The sequence below is a fragment of the Triticum aestivum genome, chromosome 7D (genome assembly GCF_018294505.1).
Source record: "Triticum aestivum cultivar Chinese Spring chromosome 7D, IWGSC CS RefSeq v2.1, whole genome shotgun sequence".
In the NCBI taxonomy this organism is placed as follows: Eukaryota; Viridiplantae; Streptophyta; class Magnoliopsida; order Poales; family Poaceae; genus Triticum; species Triticum aestivum.
In genome coordinates this window covers 349,343,217-349,354,523 of record NC_057814.1, presented here as the reverse complement: position 1 = coordinate 349,354,523, position 11,307 = coordinate 349,343,217, and positions in this window count along the sequence as shown.

Below are 11,307 nucleotides of genomic sequence, written 5' to 3'. Positions count from 1 at the left end.
AGTGTTGTTTCTTCCACAAACATGACATGTTCTCTAGTGGAACCACGAGGCTTCTTGTGAGAAGCTTATTCCAAAACCTGCCCCAAATGGGACGAATAATTACCACAACATGCTCGTGCCATTGCATGACACCATGCCAAGTTTTAGTAACTTTAGATAAGTTTTGGATATACAGGAATTTAAAAACCAAGTTTCTCAATGTTTGCGGCTGAGCCACGATGCTGAGGTGTTTGAAATTAATTGCCATTTCTGGAATGGCACCTAAACATGCACCCAAGGACACATGATTTTCAACACATTTTTGTGCACTAGAGCATGTGCATGTAGCCCATATTTGAATTATGCACATTAAATGCATAGAAAATCAGCTAATCTATAAAACTGCCCAAACAAACCTTGAGTAATTCCAAATTATAACATGACCTATGTTGCCTCTAGAAATATATTCATGGTGAGAAGAGGAAACGAATGTTGTTTAGTCAACAAATGTGACGTTCTTTACCGGAACCACAAGGCTTCCCATGAGAAACTCTGGTTGTGAGAAGCTTATACCAAAACATGCCCCAAGTTGGATAAAAAATTCACCACACCATGTTGGTGCCATTTCATGATACCATGCGAAGTTTCATGAATTTCTGACGAGTTTTTGATTTGCAAGAATTTAAAAAACCAAGTTTCTCAAAGTTTGCGGCCGAGCCACGATGCTGATGTGTTTGAAATTCAATCCTAATTCTTCAATGGAATGTAAACATGCACCCAAGGACACATATGATTTTTCAACCCATTTTTGTGCACTGGTGCATATGCATGTTGTTCAAATTTGAAATATGCACATTAAATGCCTAGAAAACTCAGCTGATGCATAGAAATTCCCAAACAAACCGTGAGTAATTCGAAATTATAACATGACACTCCTATTTGTCTATGTCGCCTCTACAAATATATTCAAGGCAAGAAGAGGCAAAGAATGTTGTTTCCTCCACAAATGTGACATGTTCTCTACCGGAACCACGAGGCTTCTTGTGAGAAGCTCGAGTTTGTGAGAAGCTTATACCAAAACCTGCCTCAAATGGAGAAAAATTTTACCACAACATGTTGGTGCCATCTCATGATACCATGCCAAGTTTCATGAATTTTATATAAGTTTTGGATGTACAGGAATTTGGAAACAAAGTTTCTCAATGTTTGCGGCCGAGCCATGATGCCAAGGTAATTGAAATTCATTCCCATTTCTTGCATGTTACCTAAAAATGCACCCAAGGACACACATGTTTTTAACCCATTTTGGGGCACTGGAGCAAGTGCACGTAGTTGAAATGTGAATTATGCAGATTAAATGCCTAGAAAACTCAGTTAATATATAAAAATGCTTATACAAACCGTTAGGAATTCCAAATTATAAGATGACACTCCTATTGGACTATGTTTCCTCTAGAAAAATATTCAAGGCGAGAAGAGGCAACGAGTGTTGTTTCTTCCACAAGGTGACATGTTCTCTATCGGAACCACGAGGCTTCTTGTGAGAAGCTTATTCCAAAACCTGCCCCAAATGGGACGAATAATTACCACAACATGTTGGTGCCATTGCATGACACCATGCCAATTTCAGTAATTTTAGATGAGTTTTGGATATACAGGAATTTAAAAACCAAGTTTCTCAATGTTTGCGGCTGAGCCACGATGCCGAGGTGTTTGAAATTCATTCCCAGTTCTCGAATGGCACCTAAACTTGGACCCAAGGACACATGATTTTCAACACATTTTTGTGCACTAGAGCATGTGCATGTACCCCATATTCGAATTATGCACATTAAATGCCTAGAAAACTCAGCTAATCTATAAAACTGCCCAAACAAACCTTGAGTAATTCTAAATTATAACATGACCTATGTTGCCTCTAGAAATATATTCAAGGCGAGAAGAGGTAACGCATGTTGTATCGTCAACAAATGTGACGTTCTTTACCGGAACCACGAGGCTTTGTGTGAGAAACTCTTGTTTGTGAGAAGCTTATACCAAAACATGCCCCAAATTGGACAAAAAATTTACCACACCATGTTGGTGCCATTTCATGATACCATGCCAAGTTTCATGAATTTCTGACGAGTTTTTGATTTACAAGAATTTCAAAAACCACGTTTCTCAATGTTTGCGGCCGAGCCACGATGTCGATGTGTTTGAAATTCATTCCTAATTCTTCAATGGAATGTAAACATGCACCCAAGGACACATATGATTTTTTTTACCCATTTTGGTGCGCTGGTGCATGTGCATGTAGTTCAAATTTGAAATATGCACATTAAATGCCTAGAAAACATAGTTGATGCATAGTAATTCCCAAAAAAACCGTGAGTAATTCGAAATTATAACATGACACTCCTATTTGTCTATGTTGCCTCTAGAAATATATTCAAGGCAAGAAGAGGCAACGAATGTTGTTTCGCCCACAAATGTGACATGTTCTCTACCAGAACCATGAGGCTTCTTGTGAGAAGCTCGAGTTTGTGAGAAGCTTATACCAAAACCTGCCTCAAATGGGAGAAAAAATTTACCACAACATGTTGGTGCCATCTCATGATACCATGCCAAGTTTCATGAATTTTAGATAACTTTTGGATGTACAGGAATTTGGAAACAAAGTTCTCAATGTTTGCTGCCAAGCCACGATGCCGAGGTAATTGAAATTCATTCCCATTTCTTGCATGGAACCTAAACATGCACCCAAGGACACACATGTTTTTAACCCATTTTGGGGCACTGGAGCATGTGCATGTAGTTGAAATGTGAATTATGCAGATTAAATGCCTAGAAAACACAGTTAATATATAAAAATGCTCATACAAACCGTGAGGAATTCCAAATTATAAGATGACACTCCTATTGGACTATGTTTCCCCTTGAAAAATATTCAAGGCGAGAAGAGGCAATGAGTGTTGTTTCTTCCACAAACATGACATGTTCTCTAGTGGAACCACGAGGCTTCTTGTGAGAAGCTTATTCCAAAACCTGCCCCAAATGGGACGAATAATTACCACAACATGCTCGTGCCATTGCATGACACCATGCCAAGTTTTAGTAACTTTAGATAAGTTTTGGATATACAGGAATTTAAAAACCAAGTTTCTCAATGTTTGCGGCTGAGCCACGATGCTGAGGTGTTTGAAATTAATTGCCATTTCTGGAATGGCACCTAAACATGCACCCAAGGACACATGATTTTCAACACATTTTTGTGCACTAGAGCATGTGCATGTAGCCCATATTTGAATTATGCACATTAAATGCATAGAAAATCAGCTAATCTATAAAACTGCCCAAACAAACCTTGAGTAATTCCAAATTATAACATGACCTATGTTGCCTCTAGAAATATATTCATGGTGAGAAGAGGAAACGAATGTTGTTTAGTCAACAAATGTGACGTTCTTTACCGGAACCACAAGGCTTCCCATGAGAAACTCTGGTTTGTGAGAAGCTTATACCAAAACATGCCCCAAGTTGGATAAAAAATTCACCACACCATGTTGGTGCCATTTCATGATACCATGCGAAGTTTCATGAATTTCTGACGAGTTTTTGATTTGCAAGAATTTAAAAAACCAAGTTTCTCAAAGTTTGCGGCCGAGCCACGATGCCGATGTGTTTGAAATTCAATCCTAATTCTTCAATGGAATGTAAACACGCACCCAAGGACACATATGATTTTTCAACCCATTTTTGTGCACTGGTGCATGTGCATGTAGTTCAAATTTGAAATATGCACATTAAATGCCTAGAAAACTAAGCTGATGCATAGAAATTCCCACACAAACCGTGAGTAATTCGAAATTATAACATGACACTCCTATTTGTCTATGTCGCCTCTAGAAATATATTCAAGGCAAGAAGAGGCAAAGAATGTTGTTTCGTCCACAAATGTGACATGTTCTCTACCGGAACCACGAGGCTTCTTGTGAGAAGCTCGAGTTTGTGAGAAGCTTATACCAAAACCTGCCTCAAATGGAGAAAAAAATTACCACAACATGTTGGTGCCATCTCATGATACCATGCCAAGTTTCATGAATTTTATATAAGTTTTGGATGTACAGGAATTTGGAAACAAAGTTTCTCAATGTTTGCGGCCGAGCTATGATGCCAAGGTAATTGAAATTCATTCCCATTTCTTGCATGTTACCTAAAAATGCACCCAAGGACACACATGTTTTTAACCCATTTTGGGGCACTGGAGCAAGTGCATGTAGTTGAAATGTGAATTATGCAGATTAAATGCCTAGAAAACTCAGTTAATATATAAAAATGCTTATACAAACCGTTAGGAATTCCAAATTATAAGATGACACTCCTATTGGACTATGTTTCCTCTAGAAAAATAATCAAGGCGAGAAGAGGCAACGAGTGTTGTTTCTTCCACAAGGTGACATGTTCTCTATCGGAACCACGAGGCTTCTTGTGAGAAGCTTATTCCAAAACCTGCCCCAAATGGGACGAATAATTACCACAACATGTTGGTGCCGTTGCATGACACCATGCCAATTTCAGTAATTTTAGATGAGTTTTGGATATACAGGAATTTAAAAACCAAGTTTCTCAATGTTTGCGGCTGAGCCACGCTGCTGAGGTGTTTGAAATTCATTCCCAGTTCTCGAATGGCACCTAAACATGGACCCAAGGACACATGATTTTCAACACATTTTTGTGCACTAGAGCATGTGCATGTACCCCATATTCGAATTATGCACATTAAATGCCTAGAAAACTCAGCTAATCTATAAAACTGCCCAAACAAACCTTGAGTAATTCTAAATTATAACATGACCTATGTTGCCTCTAGAAATATATTCAAGGCGAGAAGAGGTAACGAATGTTGTTTCGTCAACAAATGTGACGTTCTTTACCGGAACCACGAGGCTTTGTGTGAGAAACTCTTGTTTGTGAGAAGCTTATACCAAAACATGCCCCAAATTGGACAAAAAATTTACCACACCATGTTGGTGCCATTTCATGATACCATGCCAAGTTTCATGAATTTCTGACGAGTTTTTGATTTACAAGAATTTCAAAAACCAAGTTTCTCAATGTTTGCGGCCGAGCCACGATGTCGATGTGTTTGAAATTCATTCCTAATTCTTCAATGGAATGTAAACATGCACCCAAGGACACATATGATTTTTTTACCCATTTTGGTGCGCTGGTGTATGTGCATGTAGTTCAAATTTGAAATATGCACATTAAATGCCTAGAAAACTCAGTTGATGCATCGAAATGCCCAAACAAACCGTGAGTAATTCAAAATTATAACATGACACTCCTATTTGTCTATGTTGCCTCTAGAAATATATTCAAGGCAAGAAGAGGCAACGAATGTTGTTTCGTCCTCAAATGTGACATGTTCTCTACCGGAACCACGAGGCTTCTTGTGAGAAGCTCGAGTTTGTGAGAAGCTTATACCAAAACCTGCCTCAAATGGGAGAAATTTTTTACCACAACATGTTGGTGCCATCTCATGATACCATGCCAAGTTTCATGAATTTTAGATAACTTTTGGATGTACAGGAATTTGGAAACAAAGTTTCTCAATGTTTGCGGCCGAGCCACGATGCCGAGGTAATTGAAATTCATTCCCATTTCTTGCATGGCACCTAAACATGCACCCAAGGACACAACTGATTTGTCAACCCATTTTTGGTGCACTGGAGCATGTGCATGTAGTTCAAATTTGAATTATGCACATTAAATGCTTAGAAAACTAAGTTGATGTAAAAAATGCCCAAACAAATCATGAGTAATTCATAATTATAACATGATACTCCTATTAGTCTATGTTGCCTCTAGAAAAATATTCAAGGTCAGCAGAGGCAACAAATGTTGTCTCATCCACAAATGTGACACGTTCCCAACCGGAACCACGAGACTTCTTGTAAGAATCTATGGTTTGTGAGAATCTTATACCAATACATGCCCCATGTCGGGGATATCATGCGACATATGCCAGGGGGTGGCTTATCATCTATGGGGACAAGAGTACCTCGCTTGGCTCTAGAAGCGGGAGTGAGCGAGACAGCATATGCCTGCGAATCTTACCCAGGCTCGAGGCTTTCCGTGGAGATAACACCCCTAGTCCAGCTCTGTGGGGTCTCCGCATGATCACTATGTCAATAGAGTGGCTACAAGGTTGCTCCTTGAGCTGTTTTGGCTAGAGGAGGAAGTAGAACAAGGCTAGATCTCCTCCACTCTCTCTATGCGGGTGTGTGTGAGCTCTAAGGTTCTGAACCCTTTGCATGGGGTGGCCTGGGGGTTTATATAGGCCTACCCCCCAGGGGTACAATGGTAATCTGGTCGGGTGTACGACCCGGCCGTCAGTGTCCCTGGGCGCTGGCTTCTCCGCTGGCTGCTGGGGCCCGCCGCATGCCGTGATCTCGGCCGACAGGTAGGGCTCTCCTCCTGCGGGCCATGATCAGGACATGTACCTAGGGTAGGGTCGCAGGCCTGACCTAAATACCCTCCCCAAGGACATCACTCTAAAGCTAGAAGCATTCGAGGGGTACCATCACCCACTCGACCAGAAACATTTCCACTCGGAGGAATCAAGATCACTCGACCGTAACAAGAAACACTCGACGGACAGAAGACCTAAAGTCACTCTACACAGCAACGATCGAGCATTAACTCCTAGACTTAATAGCCATTTATAACACTTTATTACGGACGTTACCAGTAAGGCCCCCCTATTGATGTACCTTAAATCCCTTGTAACATGGGCTGGCCGGAGTCCTGGCGCACTCTATATAAGCCACCCCCTCCACATGCACAAGGGTTCGCACCCCCTGTAACACACACGCATATAATCCAGTCGACCGCCTCCGGGCTCCGAGACGTAGGGCTATTAGTTCCTCCGAGAAGGGCCTGAACTCGTAAAGCTCGTGCGTACAGCTTCTCCATAGCTAGGATCTTGCCTCTACGTACCTACCCCCATTCTACTATCAGACATAGAACCACGACAGTTGGCGCCCACCGTGGGGCAGATGTCTTAGCGACTTGTTGGAGAAGTTGCAATTTTTCCGATCCCCATCAGCATGGTTTCAGGCGGAGGATTGGCCGAGGGCCGCGAGATCCGTCTCGGTGCACTCGTGTTCGTCGCCGACGACTCCGCTTGGCTCCAAGAAGCTCCACTCGATGTCGAGGCGCTCCCCGTCCGCGGGGCAACGCACTTAAGCGCGTGCGTCCGCGGCGTCCTCCTGCGGCAGCCGTCGACCCAGGATCGGTCGGCTCTGGTGGCGTCTTCACTCTCTGCTGCCCGCCGGCACAAGCGTTCCGGTCGGTCGAGGCTCCAGCGGTGGGTGAGGCACGCGGTGGCTCGCCAGTCGGCCACCCCCCAAGTCGCGGCAATCGAGCCCGACGAAACTCTCTACGGCCTGTTCGACCCGTCGACTGGCTCCGTTGAGACCGCATCCGAGTGCGACAACAGTGACCCCGCGGCGGAAGTCCTGATGGTCAACGGACCGCGCAGTCCTCCTGGCTTCCCCCGCGACGACGGTGGTGATGGCGGAGGCAATCCGTCGCGTGTCCACGAGGAGTACCACCCCGAGCCCCTCTCTTCGCAGCAGAGGTGTAACACCCCGCATGTAACTTGCCATATTTGTAACTCCGACTCTTGCCATTTCCGGCTATGTGATATGTTTTTCCCTCCGTTGTTGGGTTTTGTCTTTCGTTTTGTATATTGTCATGTCATGCATTTTCATATCATGTCATCATGTGCATTGCATTCGCATACGTGTTCGTCTCATGCATCCGAGCATTTTCCCCGTTGTCCGTTTTCCAATCCGGCGCTCCTATCTCCTCCGGTGCACCCCTCTAGTTTTCTTTCGTGTGCGTGTGTCAAACTTTCTCGGAATGGACCGAGGCTTGTCAAGTGGTTTTATTATACCACCCGGAGACTACCGGTCAAGTTTCGTTCCATTCGGAGGTCGTTTGGTACTCCAACGGTTAACCGGGCCTCCGCAAAGTCCATTTGAGTATCCAGCAAAAACCCCTCCAAAACCAGCCCAAAACCCCCAAACTCTCTTCCATGCTCTAGGTCGTTCGATCACGATCGTGTGGGCGAAAACCGCACCTCATTTGGAGTCTCCTAGCTCCCTCTACCTATAAATGAGTGGGCATCCCAAAAACGAAATCTCAGACGAAACCCTAACCCTCCCCCTCCGCGCCGCGCCGGACGCGTCCGCTCCGGCCGGACAACGTCCGCCGCGCGCCCGGCCAACCGGAGCGCGCCACGTCACTCCGCCGCCGCCCGGACCGCGCCGGCCCGCCTGGCCCGTGGCCGGCCCCCCTCGGCCCGCTCCTCCGCGCCTCCGCGCCCGCGCCTCCCGTCGGCCGCCGCCGCCTCCGCCGCCGCAGCGCGCCGCCGCCCGACGCGGGTCCGCCGCCGCCCGCCGCCGCCCTCCCCTCCGGCCACCGGCGCCGCCCGCCGCCGCCCTCCGGGCCCCTCCACCGCCAGCGACCGCCACCGCCGGTCCCTGCCTCGCCGCCGTCGGGCTCGAGCTCGAGCTCGGGAGCCGGCCCAGATCCGATCGAGTGGTACTGCCCGTTGACTTTTCCCTCGCTTCGTTTTTTTCCCTAAGTCCCAGAATTTTCTCAGCATATGCTCTTGTTCCCGATGCGATAACTTTGTGCATATAGCTCCGATTCGCGTGTGTAATATGTCAAATTGTTCGTCTCGTGATTCTCTTCATGTTGTTCAATTGCATAATTTTCATTAGAGGTCATCTTGATGCCCAAATCTTCGTTGGAAGAGGGCTAGTTGCTGTTATTCTCTGGTTCTTATCAGAACTTGGAGATTTGTCATTTTTGTATCATTTATTCTGTGCATCTTTTGAGCATGAGCTCTACATGTGTTTTGAAGTATGCCATGCCATCTTTACAGTGGTTTAGTCCATGTATTTTTTGTGGTCTTTGTGGTGACTAGCACAAGCATGCAAAGTAGGCCCCGTAATATTTCTGATTTCAGGGACTTGGTGATTTCTCTAAGTCTGTCTGCTGTAATTTTGTTGCCATGTAAAGTTGATGCTAGAGAGAGATCCATGCATATTTTGGAGATGTTCAGTAAGGATGTTTTGTAGCTATAGTTGTAATTGATCCATTCCTGCAATTGTTTGCAATTTTAGAGTACCATAGCATGACTCATTCTTGCTCTACTTTTGCTATAAAATATTTCTGGCAGATTCTTAACATGACATGCATTTTTGCCAAGCTTATTGTAGTTGATCCATACATGCTATGCAATTTTTCTTGCCATGGATAGCTTCATAAACATGCCATCTTGCTGTAGGTATGCTTGGTTTGTCATGCATTGCTCTGTAGTGAGTGCATGAAGCTCACAAAGAGGACTACATATTAATATTTCTGCCATGCTCTGTTTTCTGCCAAGTCTGAAACCTGATAACGGAACTTGCTATGTTTACATGCTTGCCATCATCTCTTCTTGTCCTTTTTGGCTTATGGTCAGTAAGGGACTTTTATCATGTGCATTCAGTAGAACACTACCATGCCTTGTTTTGCTATGTTAAGTTCCTGTAGCATGTTGATTTCGTGCTCTGAACATTGCTAACTGATGCTGATTTCTGCCATGTCCAGTTTTCCACTAAGTCTGTGAACCTGTAATCTTTTGCACTTTTGCCATGCTTGTTTGAGCTTGATATGTTGTGAACTAGCCGTAGCTCAGTGTTCATCTTTTGTCAAGCATCTCCTGTAGTTTACTGCCATGTGCTTTGTTGCTATGTTGGGGTGCTTTAGCATTGTTGTATTTTAAATGCTATCTTGCTGTTTATCGCAGATTAGTGTCATTCTTGTTTTGCTTGCCATTTGCAAACCGTGTATCCGATTCCGGTGATCTTTATATCGATTTCGACCGAAATCATCTCATCTTTCCAGTGGCATGCTTGGTTTGCCAAGTTACTGCCATGTTCATCATTTTCCTCCCGGAGCACGCATATGCAACGCATATCATATCTTGCGTATCATACATGTTTTGCATCATGTTGCTTGTGCATTTCTCGTTGTTGATTGTGGTTCCGTTTGTTTGTGTTCTTGTCTTGGGTAGAGCCGGGAGACGAGTTCGTGAACGAGGAACCTGTCGAGTACGCTTACGAGGATCAAGCTTTCGACAACTCTGAGAATCTTGCAGGCAAGATGACCACCCCTCGAAATCACTTCTATCTTTGCTATGCTAATTGTTCGCTCTATTGCCATGCTCGCTACCTATCACTTGCTATATCATGTCTCCTATTTCCACCTTGTCAGCCCCTAACCATCCTTTCCTAGCAAACCGTTGTTTGGCTATGTTACCGCTTTTGCTCAACCCCTCTTATAGCGTTGCTAGCTGCAGGTGAAGTTGAAGTTGTTCCATATCGGAACATGGACATGTTGGGATATCACAATATCTCGTAGTTAATTAATGCATCTATATATTTGGTAAAGGGTGGAAGGCTCGGCCTTATGCCTGGTGTTTTGTTCCACTCTTGCCGCCCTAGTTACTGTTATACCGGGATTATGTTCCTTGAGTTTGCGTTCCTTACGCGGTCGGGTGATTTATGGGACCCCCTTGACAGTTCGCCTTGAATAAAACTCCTCCAGCAAGGCCCAACCTTGGTTTTACCATTTGCGACCTATACCTTTTTCCCCCGGGTTTTCTAGAGCCCGAGGGTCATCTTTATTTTAAACCCCCGGGCCAGTGCTCCTCTGAGTATTGGTCCAAACCGTCAGTCGCGGATGGCCACCAGGGGCAACTCTGGTCTGGCCTATCGGAAGCTTGGACAATCCGGTGTGCCCTGAGAACGAGATATGTGCAGCTCCTATCGGGATTTGTCGGCACATTCGGGAGGCTTTGCTGGTCTTGTTTTACCATTGTCGAGATGTCTTGTAATCCGGGATTCCGAGACTGATCGGGTCTTTCCGGGAGAAGGTTTATCCTTCGTTGACCGTGAGAGCTTATCATGGGCTAAGTTGGGACACCCCTGCAGGGTATTATCTTTCGAAAGCCGTGCCCGCGGTTATGAGGCAGATGGGAATTTGTTAATGTCCGGTTATAGATAACTTGTCACTTGACCCAATTAAAATACACCAAGTGCGTGTGTAGCCGTGATGGTCTCTTCTCGGCGGAGTCCGGGAAGTGAACACGGTCTGTGTTATGTTTGACGTAAGTAGGTGTTCAGGACCTCTTCTTGGTCATTGCTAGATGACGTCCGTTCCTTTGCTTCTCTTCTCGCTCTCATTTGCGCAAGTTAGCCACCATATATGCTTTTGCCGCTGCAG